The following is a 17,865-nucleotide window of genomic DNA, read 5'->3' as shown; positions in this document are numbered from 1 at the left end:
CTGACCTCAGGTGATCTGTTTGCCTCAGCCTCCCAAAGTGCTGAGCTTACAGGCGTGAGCCACCGCTCCCAGCCCCTTGCCTGGCCCATTTTTTTTTTTTTAAACATATTAAAGCATTGTGGCAACACTGTGTTGAGCTAGTGGCTCCCCAGCCAGCTCACACTCGTTTGTCACAGCTCCTGGGACTCCCGTTGACACACAGAGAACAGCCACCCACAGTGGACTGTGCTGTTCTGTTTGCACCCTTAAATTTCTTGTGCTTACAGAATGCCACTTCTGCAAACTTGTCAAGTAGGGGGAAGTGGCTCGTGGATATGCACCCTTGCTCATCCTCTTTGAAAAGGTAACTAGCTCTGAATTCTTTTTTCTTTGAGACAGAGTTTCACTCTTGTCGCCCAGGCTGGACTGCAGTGGCACAATCTTGACTCACTGCTACCTCCCCTTCCCAGGTTCAAGCAGTTCGCCTGCATCAGCCTCCCAAGTAGCTTGGATTACAGGTGCCCATCACCACATCCACCTAATTTTTTTTTTTTTTTTTTTTTTTTTTTTTGAGACAGAGTCTCGCTCTGTTGCCCAGGCTGGAGTGCAGTAGTGTGATCTTGGCTCACTGCAAGCTCCGTGTCCCGGGTTCACACCATTCTCCTGCCTCAGCCTCCTGAGCAGCTGGGACTACAGGCACCCGCCACCACGCCAGGCTAATTTTTTGTATTTTTAATAGAGATGGAGTTTCACTGTGTTACCCAGGATGGTCTCAATATCCTGACCAAATGATCTGCCCACCTCACCCTCCTAAAAGTGCTTGGATTACAGGCGTGAGCCACCATGCCCGGCCCTAAATTTCCATTTTTATTAGAGATAAGGTTTCACCATGTTGGTCAGGCTAGTCTTGAACTTTTGACCTCAACAAGTGATCCACCCGCCTTGGCCTCCCAAAGTGCTGGGATTACAGGCATGAGCCACTGTGCCTGGCCCCGGTTCTGAATTCTTAAGAAACTATCGAGAGAGTCTAGGTCAGCACTCACAGAACCTCTGCAGTGCTGGGCATGGTGGTGACTCAGGAGGGTGAGGCAGGAGAATTGCTGGAACACAGGAGATAGAGGTTGCAGTGAGCCGACATCGCACCACTGCTCTCCAAGCTGGGTGACAGAGCAAGATTCCAACTCGGAAAAGAAAAAACACTTAAAACTTAGACTGGCATGGCAGTGCATGTCTGTGGTCCCAGCTATTTGGGAGGCTGAGTGGGGAGGATCGCTTATGCCCAGGAGGTCGAGGTGGCAACGAGCTGTGATTGCACCACTGCACTCCAGCCTGGGCAACAGAGCGAGACCCCGAATCTGAAAAAAAGAAACAATGAAACAAATGTTGTGAATGGAAATGACAAGTGGTGGCAGGAATTGGGCGCTCTCAGACAATAAACATATCCTGGATTGGAGAGTCAGGGACAGGCTCTTAGAAGAAATGACCTTTATGCCGAGTTGAGTCAACCAGGAGGGATGAAGGGAGGAAGCTCCCAACAGAGGGAACAGTCCATGCTTAGAGCTCGGGACACCCACCCAAGGCCTCCACAGTACAGATTGTATTTATTTTTTTTAAGAGACGGAGTCTCACTCTGTAGCCCAGGCTGGAGTGCAGTGGTGTTATCTCAGCTCACTGCAACCTCTGCCTCCCGCTTCGCCTGAGGTGATTCTCCTGCCTCAGCCTTTCAAGTAGCTGGGATTACAGGCATCCATCACCACGCACGGCTAATTTTTGTATTTTTAGTAGAGACAGGATTTCACCATCTGTTGACCAGGCTGGTCTCAAACTCCTGAATTCAGGTGATCCACCCACCTCGGCCTCCCAAAGTGCTGGAATTACAGGTGTGAGCCACCGCACCCAGCCTAGACTGTTGTTAAAGCTGGTTTTCCTCTTCTCTTTCCTCGGTACTTTTCTTTTACACCCTCACCCGATCATTGCTCTGCCCATCCAAAGGCTGTGGCTGGCACCAGACTGAACAGAATCCCCTAGCCTCAAGTTCCAAACCCACGCTCTCCAACAGCCAGGCTTTCATATGGGAAGTTTCAAAGCCTTGTGACAGCCTGGCTCAACCTCTCCAGCCTGGACGTTCTCTCCAATTCCTGCCCTGGAAAACAGGCATCTCCTCTGGCCACCTCCCAAAGAAGCCTGTCTGGAAGCCTCAGGCACCTGCTCCTGGAAGGCCGTACTCTTCACCTTCCCAACAAAGGGCCTGTCCACCCAGTCCTGCTGAGCACACTCCTGTGCCCCCGAGCTCGGAATTGTCCTTTGCTCAGGCTGGGACAGTGTAACTCCTCACCCCTCTGGCTTCCAGCTCCAGCTGGGAGGAGCCAGGTGGGGCCTGTCTATGGGCGAGGCTTGCCTCATTGTACTTCTCCCAGTACCTGCACCCCAGCTGTGCCATGTGGAGACCCCCTTCCCACAGAGCCCCAGGTCCCTTCAAGACCCCTTGGCCAGAGCCTATGGCTTCCCGTCGCCCTTAGTTGGGGCACAGCTCTTTTTGGTGTGTGAGACACTGGCCTGCACTCTAGGTCTTCCATCTCAGAGTCGAACCCAAGCTCTTCTCAAGGGCTGGTCTGACCAGGCATGAGTCCCCAACCCCTTTGAAATATTTTGGATGGGAAGGGGGAGCTTTCTTGGCTCCCCTACTCTGGGGCAGTGGTAGGGAAGAGTGGAGGGTCTCCTGGTGTGCCTGGACCCCACGGAGTGAGCTGCCAGATCTCCCAGGGGTGGCTGCTGCCTCTCAGGCCACTGTGCCCTCCTATGGCAGATGCTCCCTGAGATGCCAGCGACCAAAAGCTGGCCCTTCCTGGGTCCTCTGCACCTGCCCTCTCAGTCCCTGACATGGCTTCACCCACAGCCTCCTGCTGGCTTCTCAGGCCCCTGGCCAGGCAGCTTCAAGGGGTGACAGGGAACTTGAAAGTTCTCTTTTCAAACTCACCCAGTTGCTCTGCAAAATCCTTCCTGAGCCCTGAGGCCAACCAGCATGGGAGGGGGTGTGGCCCGTCCTCCCTCAGTGCCCTTTCCTGTCTTGCAGGGGCCCACAGTATCATCAGCAAGGGTCTGATCTGCTCACTGGTGTGGAAGCTGCAGAGGAAGGAGCAGCTCCGGGAGCTCATCCTGGACCCGCTGGCCCCTGCCTGCAGGAGGATGCAGGAGAGGGTCTGGCACCTCCTCCCCATGAGGAAGGTGAGAACAGGAGAAGCACTGATGATGATTCTGACACCCAGCGGTCACTGAGAGCCTCCTGTGTGCCAGGCATTGTCTCCAAACCTCACATTTAGAAAACCCTCCAGGGAGGCAATGTCTGCATTCACAGGTGAGGACACGGAGGCGCAGTGTCTTGTCTCTCACCCCAGGCCACACAGGATCACAGTCTACATCCTGGCCTCAAAACTGGGGGAGCACAAAGACTCAGAGCTTGCTGTGGTTGGGGGGAGTGTTCCCACACTGGGCCCCTCATTGTGAGGACGGGCCGGTCACTGACCCCCAGAGTTCCTGCCTTGGCCATGGCCATGTCCCCTTGCTGGGGGGGCCCTCTTGCCTTCCCTAAGTCCTGGCTTCTCTTTCTTCTGAGAGTCTCATTAGAGGCCTGGGTGAGTATTTCTCCAAGTGTGGCCCCTCAACCAGACCCCGGGTGGTCTGTGGAAATGCATGTTCCCAGGCGCCACCCCTGCCCCGTCGTCTTAGGTTTGCACAGAGGTCCTTTCCCATGGGACCCGGAGAGTGGCTTTCCAGGAGAGAGCTTTCTCTCTGAAACTGCAGCCTCCCCAGCCTCCCCGCATCCTCCTGTGTCCACTGTGACCGCCATCCTTGCCATCACTTTCTGTCATCCCCTTGCCATCACTTTCTGTCATCCCCAAGGGGAGCTCCTGAGGACAAGGCTTTGCTCTGTTTGCTGCTCCAGACCCAAAGGTCGCAGTAGGAGAGCTTTGGCTCCAAGTTGAAAATCACCTGGCCCAAAAGAGCGCTGAGATGGGAAAGCCCAGCTCTTGCCTCAGCGTCTTGCTGTGGCAAGACCACAAGGTGGGGACAGGGTGGCACCTGTCCACCTTGAGGGCTAGTCCTTGAGGGCTAGGTTGTGAGGGGGTGAAAAGAGGCCCACTCAGGCTGTTAGCAATGCCCTGTGTTGGTGGCCTGCTGGGAAGTACGTGGCCCTGGATGCACAAGCCATTAGCCTGCTCCTGGAGCTGCTGTACTCACCCATGGGCAGGGTGTGCCTGAAGGCCACCAAGGCCCTCACCATGCTGCCAGAGGCCCCCGAGGACTGCAAGGTCCTGCAGGCAGGCCCACGTGCACACCTTCCGTGTCCCTGAGGAGGACTCTTACAACAAGGCTTACGAGGGCAAGACCTTATGACAGGCGACCCAGATCGCCATCGATGTCATTGAGTGGAAGCCCTGAGCCCCTCATTGGGTCAGATCTGATCAGCCACCTCTGCACCTGAATCAATGCGCTCAGACTCTTTATTTCAAGTCGGAATGGCACTTTTTGTTCCTGGAGCACAGTTTTATCTCTTCTCACTCTCTTGCCAAAGGGGAAATGCCAGGCCTAGAAGCACCAGGTCCTGGGTGGTAAAGGCCAAACCCAGTGCTGGGGGTGGGTGGGAGGTGGCCTTGGAGTTTTACTGTCTGCCGGGGCCAAGAGTTCCCCTCAGAATGTAGAGAGCAGGATTGAGGCCTCCAGGGACAAAGCTGGGGGCAGGAACTTGGGCTGGGGGAAGGAAGGAACCCAGCTGCAGCAGGTTTCAGAAGCTCCAGTGATTGACCCATGGGGTGTGGCTGGGTGTGGCTCTGCTCAGCCAGGTCTGCCCCCTCACCACTCTGGGTGGCAGGAAAGAAGGCAAAAGGTGAAACCCGATGCAGGTTCTTTTGACTGTGGATGACTATGTCTTTTGACTGAGGATGACAGGGCTCCCCCAAGGATGAGAGCTCGGGAGAGGGAAAGGTTCTGGTTTTCTCCTTAAGATCTTCCCAGCAAATAGCTGCATTCTCCAGTCACCCAAGCACGCCCTCAGGCTGGCCTGAAGCCCAGCCACCTCAAAGGCACATTCCTGGTGCTGTCCAGGAGGGGAGCCTAGGAATCACACAAAAGTCTCCATCACTTCTTTACGCCAAGCCTGGGAAAACGCCTGACGGCAGAGCTTGAGCCTCCCTCAGATGTTCCTGCAGCACGCGGTGGCCTGCCCTTTGGGTCAGCTCCCTGGTCAGCTCCTGGGAGGGCTTCACCCTGGATGAAGGAGAGACAATCCCTTTTCAGTGAGAGCAGGCTCCCAGCTTTGTGCACTATGACATCATCCCACTAAACAGCCTCCACACCAGCATCTCCTGGGCTCCCGCCTCTGCAGTCCAGGCTGAGGAGAAATCAGAGATGCGGGAACTCAACAGCCAGGGACAGAGGTGCCTCTGTTACAAGGGGAGGGCCTCTGTTACAACACAGCCTATGTTGGGACCTAGAAGTCCTGAGCACCACACCCTTGCCTCCATTCTCCAAGGCCCATTTACCACACCATTATCAGCTTCTGGGATGTAAGAAGCTGCTGCTGGGAGAGGTATGGGAGCCAGCCTGGAAGAGGCAACTGGTAGTTCAACTATAGCCCAAAGGCACAAACTGCCACCCCAGACAGCCAAGGCTGGACAAGGGCAGTGGGACAGCCAGTGGCTATAAGCCCACAGTGTGGAGGGAGCCACCTGTGTTGAGACCCCAGCTCTACACTGACTGCTTATCTTGCCTGGGGCAAGTTGATTAACTGCTCAGTGCCTCAGTTTTCCTAGTTCTAAAATGGGGATAGTAATTGTGCCTATCATAAGTGGGTATGATTTTGGCAGTGCCAGGTGCATCATACTGAAAACAAGTGCCTCATATATTGTGGGTACCCAGGAAGCCACTTTACAGCCCCTCAGAGGAAACTCATCAGCAGGCATCTGAGGGAGCCTGGATCCCTGCATCCTGCAGGTGCCTGGGGTCCTATGCCCAGGAGAAGCTGCTCCTTCACCCACAGCAGTCTACATAGCACCCCCCTGACCAGGGGTACACCTCTTTATGCAGGTGTCAGGAGGGAGCCCTGGGCTTCTCTGGGCTCTGACCTACCCTGGCAGGACTGTAGAGGGCCCAGAACCCTGCCTTCTCCTAGCCAGGCCCTTCCCTCCCTTTTCCAAACTCACAGCCTCCTCACCGCTCTCTGCCTCAGACTCAGGACTCATCTCACTATGTCCTTCATCCCTGTTTGCATCAGGGGCTGCAAGAAGCTCAGGTCACCTCCCCTTCATGGCCCTGAATACTCCTTTTTGACCCCATCTGCTGAAACCTTTTTTCCAAACCCTCTGGAGGCCCCAGGGCCTCAACCACTCCCTGGAACATTCTTCCCTTTCTCGCTTGGACTGAAACCTAGCTCTCCCGAGACCTGCTTCCCCACCCTGGGCGTCCTCCTATGTGGGGCTGCTTTCCTCCCTCTCTGCCCCTCATGCCCTCACTGGAGTGGGACAGGTCCTTACAGACCATCTCCTGTGCCTGTTCTGAGGAGCCCTCTGGTTCTGAATCCCTGCACAGGTCTGTGGCCCTGGCCCTCTCCCCTCCCCACCACCACACCACCAGATTGCTCTTGTAGGGCACCACGTGGTCTCCATGTGAGGGAAACAGGACCGCTATGCTGCATGACCACCTCCCCCTCCAGGATGCTTTTCACATCTTCCACGATCCCCTCACTGGAGACCTTCCACGGCCCGGACTATAACAAAACTAATTCTGTCTCAAACTGATTGTGACACTTGAAGGAGGCAACATACAGAAATGCCCATATACTCAATTTATGTTATTATTTTCATTCTTATAACTTAAGCACCTGCTTATTAACTACAGTCATATGTGGCAGAATGACATTTTGGTCAATGACAGACAACATGTATGACAGTTGTCCCATAAGATTATAACAAAGCTGAAAATTTCCCTTTGTCTAGTAAAGTCGTAACTGTTGGAATGTCGGCGCAGTGCGTTACTTACGTGTCTGTGGTGAGGCGGTGTAAACAAACCTAGTGCGCTGCATCATTAGAGTCAAACAACATTTCTTTTTGGTAAAGATTTTCAGTAATATTTTATACAAATGAAAGACTAACCAGCGATGGAATTTTTAGAAAGAGATAAACTAAGAGTCCATGAAGATTTGGAGAAATGGCTACTCATATATACTGTTAGAGTAGCATGAATTGGTGTCATCATTTTGGAAAAAGTTTGACATTATTTATGATAATGAAAGATAGATATGCCCCCTTCTAACAGTCTACTCCACAGAAGTGCGTGCTGGTGCTATTCCAAAACCATTGACAAAAATACTCAAAGCACCATTACTTGAGATAGACACAATTATATTAAAAGTAACTCTGGCCAGGTACAGTGGCTCATGCTTATAATCTGAGCACTTTGGGAGGCTGAGGTGTGCAAATTGCCTGAGGTCAGGAGTGCGTGACCAGCCTGACCAACATGGTGAAACCCTGTCTCTATCAAAAATACAAAAAAATTAGCCAAGGGTGGTGGTGGGCGCCTGTAGTCCCAGCTACTGAAGAGGCTGGGGCAGAAGAATGGCGCGAACCCGGGAGGCAGAGCTTGCAGTGAGCTGAGATCACACCACTGCACTCCAGCCTGGGCGAGACAGCGAGACTTTGTCTCAGGAAAAAAAAATAAAAAAAGAAAAAGTCTAGAACTTAAGTGATGAATATCAACTTAGAGAACAAAACCAAAGCCAAAGTTTTGAAGATAGGAAATAGTGTGATACTATCTTTTGTGGGAAGGAACTATTGGCTTCTCCAAAAATTAGAGAACTGGGGAGAGAGAAACCTCATCTCAGAATCTGTGACTGGGTTGGAACTGGAGGCTGGAAATATGCTCAAGGTCAAACATTCCTCCTCCCTTCAAAGGAGACTGGAGTTTTACCAGTGAGCCCAGCGTGAATATTCACTCCGCCATCCACCCCAGGAGATCCCTTTAAACCAGGAGCACACAGTGAGGATAGAAACATGAACATGCACTAACAAGCCCTGAAAGTTCAGAGGGTGACTCTTGATTTCCCCTTGGCACACAGCAGAAGAACTGTTTCTCTAGGTTCCAGGAAATGCCTGTGAGACAGCTGTGTCCCCCAGAGTCCCTTCATCACAGATGACACCCAGTGCTCAGGCCAACACCCCTTGTGCACAATCCCTAGGAGTGCTGACTAATCCAAACCAAAGGTTCTGATGTTCCACAGGCAGAAAAGAGCAGGTGGACTGCAAAGAGAATCTCTCATGAACGCGGCAACCCCAAAGCCCATGGAGACAGTTCTTACCATGATGCCAAGAAACTCTGGAAACAACAAGCCAGACCTCACACATATTTCCATTTTCTTTCTGATTTCATACCCCCTCCTTCAGCCCCTCCTCACAAGCAGCAAGGATAACCTGGAGGCTCCTGGGAACCTTTTCCCATTGGGTTTTTCCTGGCACGTAGTTCCCTACCTGGATGAGTCTCCTCGTCACTTATATTCTCCAGCGTCAAGTCTTTAGAAAGAAAAACACCAGGATAAGTCATTAGAGAGAGTGACTCACCCGCTCCTCCTACTTTAGCTGAAACTGAATGATGGGCTTTTCTCCCACCTCACGCTGCTTCATACATGATCCCCTCATCTTTCTTCTGGGTTGACAAACCTCCCTACAGCTTCTCGGGCCAGAGTTCTATACTGGAAAAATCACTTTCAGGAGAACCCCAAGCCTCTTTCCCAGCAGGAACCCGGAATCAGGTTTCCATACACCGAAGCTAGCAAGTTTTTCCCTCAGGAAGTGAGTTATTTCATGGTACATACCGTTTTCATTCCAAGCTGTACCCTGCAATTATATAAAAGAAAACATCGTGAGAATCAGATTCTGCTGTGCGCTTCACACAGATCTGTTATTCTCTGGACAACGATAAAAAACCAGAAGGTGGTACAGTGATTGAACCATAGGTCAAAGTCCCCAAAGCCTAGCACAGAGGATACTTATAGAAAAACAATACCTTAATTCACAGAATTTACCTTTAATTTTATATTCAAATGCACAATGCTTAATCCAAGGAGGAAAAGTGGTATTGTGGAAAATGCCTCAGCATTCCAGGCATACTGGATGCTGTCATTGAAAAGCACCCTAGCAGACCATGTATCAGTTGGGAAGACACGCCTACTGAATTCCAGCCCCACAAAGAGAATAGTGTACAGTGTACAGAATGTGCATTGCCAGATTTTCATATCAAAATTAACTGAGAAGTCAAGCAATCAGGAAAGCAACATTGCTGTAAAAGACAAAAAAGGGGAGTCTTACCTGGACATCATTATTATCATTAGCATCTTCTTTCTCTTCTTCTTCATCTTTGCGTTGTGGTGAGCCTCTTAAAAACAGGCCATCCTCAGGACAAACTGGAAGGACACAGAGGAAAGATCAGTGCACTGGTGGTTGGTGACTGAGTCACTCAGGGAGCTTTGCTGGATGTGGTGTATGGAGGTGGTTGACAAGCATGAACTGACTTGATGCTGGGCTATTCCCCTGAGTGGGAGAGGGATGGCAGAGAAGGGGAGCAGGAAAGACACGAGACATGAGGGCGTCGGCCTCGTACTAGAGGCATCAGGCAGCAACACAAAACAGACAACCCCAAATGGATCTAAAATGCATACTGAGGGTCAGTGGAAGAGTGCCTTTCTCCCGCTCAAATGTTTTCAAACTCTTCAAAACAAACAGCATTTTCTTAACGTATTCAAGACCACTTCAGTACACTAGGATCCAATTATGCTGGTACTACATTTAGCATCTGTTTTAAAGGATTTATTACTTGATTAAAAGCCAATGTTATGGTGAAATGGACTCAATTTTACCCAAATTACTCTATTCTATTAATCACACATTCTTTTTCATAGAGATCATTTAAAACTTCAATGTTAAAGTGCTGCAATTAAAAATAGTCATGATTTCCTCTTTGTAAGTCTTCTTCTGGAACCACTTCTACACACCCTTTTGGACCCCTGTGATCAGGCGCTCCAGCAGCTCCTGTGTGACTCTCCCTGAGGAGATTCCCTAAAAATCAGGCTTCATTCAAACAGGCCAATCTCACACAGCCTGCTCTACCTACACCAGTGAAGCTGAGAGACATGACTCTGAACACTTTCTGCCATGAGGATAAGCTTTCAGGTTCAAATACATATTATCTACTGAAATGAGGAAATGTATACCAGTAGAAATGAATGAATTCAGGAAAAAATGTTCATGAGTACGGGGGTGATTTTTGGTTAACTACCTTACGTAAAAATTATTTTTTTGGCTGAGCACTCTGGCTCACACCTGTAATTCCAGCACTTTGGGAGGCGGAGGTGGGCGGATGACCTGATGTCAAGAGTTCACGACCAGCCTGGCCAACATGGTGAAACCCTGTCTCTATCAAAAATACAAAAAAAATTAGCCAAGCGTGGTGGTGGGCGCCTGTAGTCCCAGCTACTCGGGAGGCTGAGGCAGAAGAATGGCGCGAACCCGGGAGGCAGAGCTTGCAGTGAGCTGAGATCACACCACTGCACTCCAGCCTGGGCGAGACAGCGAGACTTTGTCTCAGGAAAAAAAATAAAAAAAGAAAAAGTCTAGAACTTAAGTGATGAATATCAACTTAGAGAACAAAACCAAAGCCAAAGTTTTGAAGATAGGAAATAGTGTGATACTATCTTTTGTGGGAAGGAACTATTGGCTTCTCCAAAAATTAGAGAACTGGGGAGAGAGAAACCTCATCTCAGAATCTGTGACTGGGTTGGAACTGGAGGCTGGAAATATGCTCAAGGTCAAACATTCCTCCTCCCTTCAAAGGAGACTGGAGTTTTACCAGTGAGCCCAGCGTGAATATTCACTCCGCCATCCACCCCAGGAGATCCCTTTAAACCAGGAGCACACAGTGAGGATAGAAAACATGAACATGCACTAACAAGCCCTGAAAGTTCAGAGGGTGACTCTTGATTTCCCCTTGGCACACAGCAGAAGAACTGTTTCTCTAGGTTCCAGGAAATGCCTGTGAGAGAGCTGTGTCCCCCAGAGTCCCTTCATCACAGATGACACCCAGTGCTCAGGCCAACACCCCTTGTGCACAATCCCTAGGAGTGCTGACTAATCCAAACCAAAGGTTCTGATGTTCCACAGGCAGAAAAGAGCAGGTGGACTGCAAAGAGAATCTCTCATGAACGCGGCAACCCCAAAGCCCATGGAGACAGTTCTTACCATGATGCCAAGAAACTCTGGAAACAACAAGCCAGACCTCACACATATTTCCATTTTCTTTCTGATTTCATACCCCCTCCTTCAGCCCCTCCTCACAAGCAGCAAGGATAACCTGGAGGCTCCTGGGAACCTTTTCCCATTGGGTTTTTCCTGGCACGTAGTTCCCTACCTGGATGAGTCTCCTCGTCACTTATATTCTCCAGCGTCAAGTCTTTAGAAAGAAAAACACCAGGATAAGTCATTAGAGAGAGTGACTCACCCGCTCCTCCTACTTTAGCTGAAACTGAATGATGGGCTTTTCTCCCACCTCACGCTGCTTCATACATGATCCCCTCATCTTTCTTCTGGGTTGACAAACCTCCCTACAGCTTCTCGGGCCAGAGTTCTATACTGGAAAAATCACTTTCAGGAGAACCCCAAGCCTCTTTCCCAGCAGGAACCCAGAATCAGGTTTCCATACACCGAAGCTAGCAAGTTTTTCCCTCAGGAAGTGAGTTATTTCATGGTACATACCGTTTTCATTCAAAGCTGTTCCCTGAAATTATATAAAAGAAAACATCGTGAGAATCAGATTCTGCTGTGCGCTTCACACAGATCTGTTATTCTCTGGACAACGATAAAAAACCAGTAGGTGGTACAGTGATTGAACCATAGGTCAAAGTCCCCAAAGCCTAGCACAGAGGATAGCTATAGAAAAATAATACCTTAATTCACAGAATTTACCTTTAATTTTATATTCAAATGCACAATGCTTAATCCAAGGAGGAAAAGTGGTATTGTGGAAAATGCCTCAGCATTCTAGGCATACTGGATGCTGTCATTGAAAAGCACCCTAGCAGACCATGTATCAGTTGGGAAGACACGCCTACTGAATTCCAGCCCCACAAAGAGAATAGTGTACAGTGTACAGAATGTGCATTGCCAGATTTTCATATCAAAATTAACTGAGAAGTCAAGCAATCAGGAAAGCAACATTGCTGTAAAAGACAAAAAAGGGGAGTCTTACCTGGACATCATTATTATCATTAGCATCTTCTTTCTCTTCTTCTTCATCTTTGCGTTGTGGTGAGCCTCTTAAAAACAGGCCATCCTCAGGACAAACTGGAAGGACACAGAGGAAAGATCAGTGCACTGGTGGTTGGTGACTGAGTCACTCAGGGAGCTTTGCTGGATGTGGTGTATGGAGGTGGTTGACAAGCATGAACTGACTTGATGCTGGGCTATTCCCCTGAGTGGGAGAGGGATGGCAGAGAAGGGGAGCAGGAAAGACACGAGACATGAGGGCGTCGGCCTCGTACTAGAGGCATCAGGCAGCAACACAAAACAGACAACCCCAAATGGATCTAAAATGCATACTGAGGGTCAGTGGAAGAGTGCCTTTCTCCCGCTCAAATGTTTTCAAACTCTTCAAAACAAACAGCATTTTCTTAACGTATTCAAGACCACTTCAGTACACTAGGATCCAATTATGCTGGTACTACATTTAGCATCTGTTTTAAAGGATTTATTACTTGATTAAAAGCCAATGTTATGGTGAAATGGACTCAATTTTACCCAAATTACTCTATTCTATTAATCACACATTCTTTTTCATAGAGATCATTTAAAACTTCAATGTTAAAGTGCTGCAATTAAAAATAGTCATGATTTCCTCTTTGTAAGTCTTCTTCTGGAACCACTTCTACACACCCTTTTGGACCCCTGTGATCAGGCGCTCCAGCAGCTCCTGTGTGACTCTCCCTGAGGAGATTCCCTAAAAATCAGGCTTCATTCAAACAGGCCAATCTCACACAGCCTGCTCTACCTACACCAGTGAAGCTGAGAGACATGACTCTGAACACTTTCTGCCATGAGGATAAGCTTTCAGGTTCAAATACATATTATCTACTGAAATGAGGAAATGTATACCAGTAGAAATGAATGAATTCAGGAAAAAATGTTCATGAGTACGGGGGTGATTTTTGGTTAACTACCTTACGTAAAAATTATTTTTTTGGCTGAGCACTCTGGCTCACACCTGTAATTCCAGCACTTTGGGAGGCGGAGGTGGGCGGATGACCTGATGTCAAGAGTTCACGACCAGCCTGGCCAACATGGTGAAACCCTGTCTCTATCAAAAATACAAAAAAAATTAGCCAAGCGTGGTGGTGGGCGCCTGTAGTCCCAGCTACTCGGGAGGCTGAGGCAGAAGAATGGCGCGAACCCGGGAGGCAGAGCTTGCAGTGAGCTGAGATCACACCACTGCACTCCAGCCTGGGCGAGACAGCGAGACTTTGTCTCAGGAAAAAAAAATAAAAAAAGAAAAAGTCTAGAACTTAAGTGATGAATATCAACTTAGAGAACAAAACCAAAGCCAAAGTTTTGAAGATAGGAAATAGTGTGATACTATCTTTTGTGGGAAGGAACTATTGGCTTCTCCAAAAATTAGAGAACTGGGGAGAGAGAAACCTCATCTCAGAATCTGTGACTGGGTTGGAACTGGAGGCTGGAAATATGCTCAAGGTCAAACATTCCTCCTCCCTTCAAAGGAGACTGGAGTTTTACCAGTGAGCCCAGCGTGAATATTCACTCCGCCATCCACCCCAGGAGATCCCTTTAAACCAGGAGCACACAGTGAGGATAGAAAACATGAACATGCACTAACAAGCCCTGAAAGTTCAGAGGGTGACTCTTGATTTCCCCTTGGCACACAGCAGAAGAACTGTTTCTCTAGGTTCCAGGAAATGCCTGTGAGACAGCTGTGTCCCCCAGAGTCCCTTCATCACAGATGACACCCAGTGCTCAGGCCAACACCCCTTGTGCACAATCCCTAGGAGTGCTGACTAATCCAAACCAAAGGTTCTGATGTTCCACAGGCAGAAAAGAGCAGGTGGACTGCAAAGAGAATCTCTCATGAACGCGGCAACCCCAAAGCCCATGGAGACAGTTCTTACCATGATGCCAAGAAACTCTGGAAACAACAAGCCAGACCTCACACATATTTCCATTTTCTTTCTGATTTCATACCCCCTCCTTCAGCCCCTCCTCACAAGCAGCAAGGATAACCTGGAGGCTCCTGGGAACCTTTTCCCATTGGGTTTTTCCTGGCACGTAGTTCCCTACCTGGATGAGTCTCCTCGTCACTTATATTCTCCAGCGTCAAGTCTTTAGAAAGAAAAACACCAGGATAAGTCATTAGAGAGAGTGACTCACCCGCTCCTCCTACTTTAGCTGAAACTGAATGATGGGCTTTTCTCCCACCTCACGCTGCTTCATACATGATCCCCTCATCTTTCTTCTGGGTTGACAAACCTCCCTACAGCTTCTCGGGCCAGAGTTCTATACTGGAAAAATCACTTTCAGGAGAACCCCAAGCCTCTTTCCCAGCAGGAACCCGGAATCAGGTTTCCATACACCGAAGCTAGCAAGTTTTTCCCTCAGGAAGTGAGTTATTTCATGGTACATACCGTTTTCATTCCAAGCTGTACCCTGCAATTATATAAAAGAAAACATCGTGAGAATCAGATTCTGCTGTGCGCTTCACACAGATCTGTTATTCTCTGGACAACGATAAAAAACCAGAAGGTGGTACAGTGATTGAACCATAGGTCAAAGTCCCCAAAGCCTAGCACAGAGGATACTTATAGAAAAACAATACCTTAATTCACAGAATTTACCTTTAATTTTATATTCAAATGCACAATGCTTAATCCAAGGAGGAAAAGTGGTATTGTGGAAAATGCCTCAGCATTCCAGGCATACTGGATGCTGTCATTGAAAAGCACCCTAGCAGACCATGTATCAGTTGGGAAGACACGCCTACTGAATTCCAGCCCCACAAAGAGAATAGTGTACAGTGTACAGAATGTGCATTGCCAGATTTTCATATCAAAATTAACTGAGAAGTCAAGCAATCAGGAAAGCAACATTGCTGTAAAAGACAAAAAAGGGGAGTCTTACCTGGACATCATTATTATCATTAGCATCTTCTTTCTCTTCTTCTTCATCTTGGCATTGTGGTGAGCCTCTTAAAAACAGGCCATCCTCAGGACAAACTGGAAGGACACAGAGGAAAGATCAGTGCACTGGTGGTTGGTGACTGAGTCACTCAGGGAGCTTTGCTGGATGTGGTGTATGGAGGTGGTTGACAAGCATGAACTGACTTGATGCTGGGCTATTCCCCTGAGTGGGAGAGGGATGGCAGAGAAGGGGAGCAGGAAAGACACGAGACATGAGGGCGTCGGCCTCGTACTAGAGGCATCAGGCAGCAACACAAAACAGACAACCCCAAATGGATCTAAAATGCATACTGAGGGTCAGTGGAAGAGTGCCTTTCTCCCGCTCAAATGTTTTCAAACTCTTCAAAACAAACAGCATTTTCTTAACGTATTCAAGACCACTTCAGTACACTAGGATCCAATTATGCTGGTACTACATTTAGCATCTGTTTTAAAGGATTTATTACTTGATTAAAAGCCAATGTTATGGTGAAATGGACTCAATTTTACCCAAATTACTCTATTCTATTAATCACACATTCTTTTTCATAGAGATCATTTAAAACTTCAATGTTAAAGTGCTGCAATTAAAAATAGTCATGATTTCCTCTTTGTAAGTCTTCTTCTGGAACCACTTCTACACACCCTTTTGGACCCCTGTGATCAGGCGCTCCAGCAGCTCCTGTGTGACTCTCCCTGAGGAGATTCCCTAAAAATCAGGCTTCATTCAAACAGGCCAATCTCACACAGCCTGCTCTACCTACACCAGTGAAGCTGAGAGACATGACTCTGAACACTTTCTGCCATGAGGATAAGCTTTCAGGTTCAAATACATATTATCTACTGAAATGAGGAAATGTATACCAGTAGAAATGAATGAATTCAGGAAAAAATGTTCATGAGTACGGGGGTGATTTTTGGTTAACTACCTTACGTAAAAATTATTTTTTTGGCTGAGCACTCTGGCTCACACCTGTAATTCCAGCACTTTGGGAGGCGGAGGTGGGCGGATGACCTGATGTCAAGAGTTCACGACCAGCCTGGCCAACATGGTGAAACCCTGTCTCTATCAAAAATACAAAAAAAATTAGCCAAGCGTGGTGGTGGGCGCCTGTAGTCCCAGCTACTCGGGAGGCTGAGGCAGAAGAATGGCGCGAACCCGGGAGGCAGAGCTTGCAGTGAGCTGAGATCACACCACTGCACTCCAGCCTGGGCGAGACAGCGAGACTTTGTCTCAGGAAAAAAAATAAAAAAAGAAAAAGTCTAGAACTTAAGTGATGAATATCAACTTAGAGAACAAAACCAAAGCCAAAGTTTTGAAGATAGGAAATAGTGTGATACTATCTTTTGTGGGAAGGAACTATTGGCTTCTCCAAAAATTAGAGAACTGGGGAGAGAGAAACCTCATCTCAGAATCTGTGACTGGGTTGGAACTGGAGGCTGGAAATATGCTCAAGGTCAAACATTCCTCCTCCCTTCAAAGGAGACTGGAGTTTTACCAGTGAGCCCAGCGTGAATATTCACTCCGCCATCCACCCCAGGAGATCCCTTTAAACCAGGAGCACACAGTGAGGATAGAAAACATGAACATGCACTAACAAGCCCTGAAAGTTCAGAGGGTGACTCTTGATTTCCCCTTGGCACACAGCAGAAGAACTGTTTCTCTAGGTTCCAGGAAATGCCTGTGAGAGAGCTGTGTCCCCCAGAGTCCCTTCATCACAGATGACACCCAGTGCTCAGGCCAACACCCCTTGTGCACAATCCCTAGGAGTGCTGACTAATCCAAACCAAAGGTTCTGATGTTCCACAGGCAGAAAAGAGCAGGTGGACTGCAAAGAGAATCTCTCATGAACGCGGCAACCCCAAAGCCCATGGAGACAGTTCTTACCATGATGCCAAGAAACTCTGGAAACAACAAGCCAGACCTCACACATATTTCCATTTTCTTTCTGATTTCATACCCCCTCCTTCAGCCCCTCCTCACAAGCAGCAAGGATAACCTGGAGGCTCCTGGGAACCTTTTCCCATTGGGTTTTTCCTGGCACGTAGTTCCCTACCTGGATGAGTCTCCTCGTCACTTATATTCTCCAGCGTCAAGTCTTTAGAAAGAAAAACACCAGGATAAGTCATTAGAGAGAGTGACTCACCCGCTCCTCCTACTTTAGCTGAAACTGAATGATGGGCTTTTCTCCCACCTCACGCTGCTTCATACATGATCCCCTCATCTTTCTTCTGGGTTGACAAACCTCCCTACAGCTTCTCGGGCCAGAGTTCTATACTGGAAAAATCACTTTCAGGAGAACCCCAAGCCTCTTTCCCAGCAGGAACCCAGAATCAGGTTTCCATACACCGAAGCTAGCAAGTTTTTCCCTCAGGAAGTGAGTTATTTCATGGTACATACCGTTTTCATTCAAAGCTGTTCCCTGAAATTATATAAAAGAAAACATCGTGAGAATCAGATTCTGCTGTGCGCTTCACACAGATCTGTTATTCTCTGGACAACGATAAAAAACCAGTAGGTGGTACAGTGATTGAACCATAGGTCAAAGTCCCCAAAGCCTAGCACAGAGGATAGCTATAGAAAAATAATACCTTAATTCACAGAATTTACCTTTAATTTTATATTC

At 48.4% G+C, this 17,865-nt stretch overlaps 1 long non-coding RNA gene across 1 annotated transcript; it reads right to left on the bottom strand.

Moving 5' to 3' along the window:
* Positions 1-4,459: 4,459 nt before the first annotated feature.
* On the bottom strand, positions 4,460-8,867 carry LOC119627091 (uncharacterized). Its single transcript, XR_012089583.1, has 3 exons — positions 8,843-8,867; positions 8,499-8,540; positions 4,460-5,244 (listed from the first exon to the last, which is right to left on the bottom strand). It is a non-coding gene; the product is annotated as an uncharacterized lncRNA (long non-coding RNA).
* Between the last annotated feature and the right edge of the window lie 8,998 nt (positions 8,868-17,865).

Source organism: Chlorocebus sabaeus, chromosome 19 (assembly GCF_047675955.1).
Source record: "Chlorocebus sabaeus isolate Y175 chromosome 19, mChlSab1.0.hap1, whole genome shotgun sequence".
In the NCBI taxonomy this organism is placed as follows: domain Eukaryota; kingdom Metazoa; phylum Chordata; class Mammalia; order Primates; family Cercopithecidae; genus Chlorocebus; species Chlorocebus sabaeus.
Note: the sequence above shows the minus strand (reverse complement) of the source record. Positions and strands in the feature narration are given on the sequence as shown.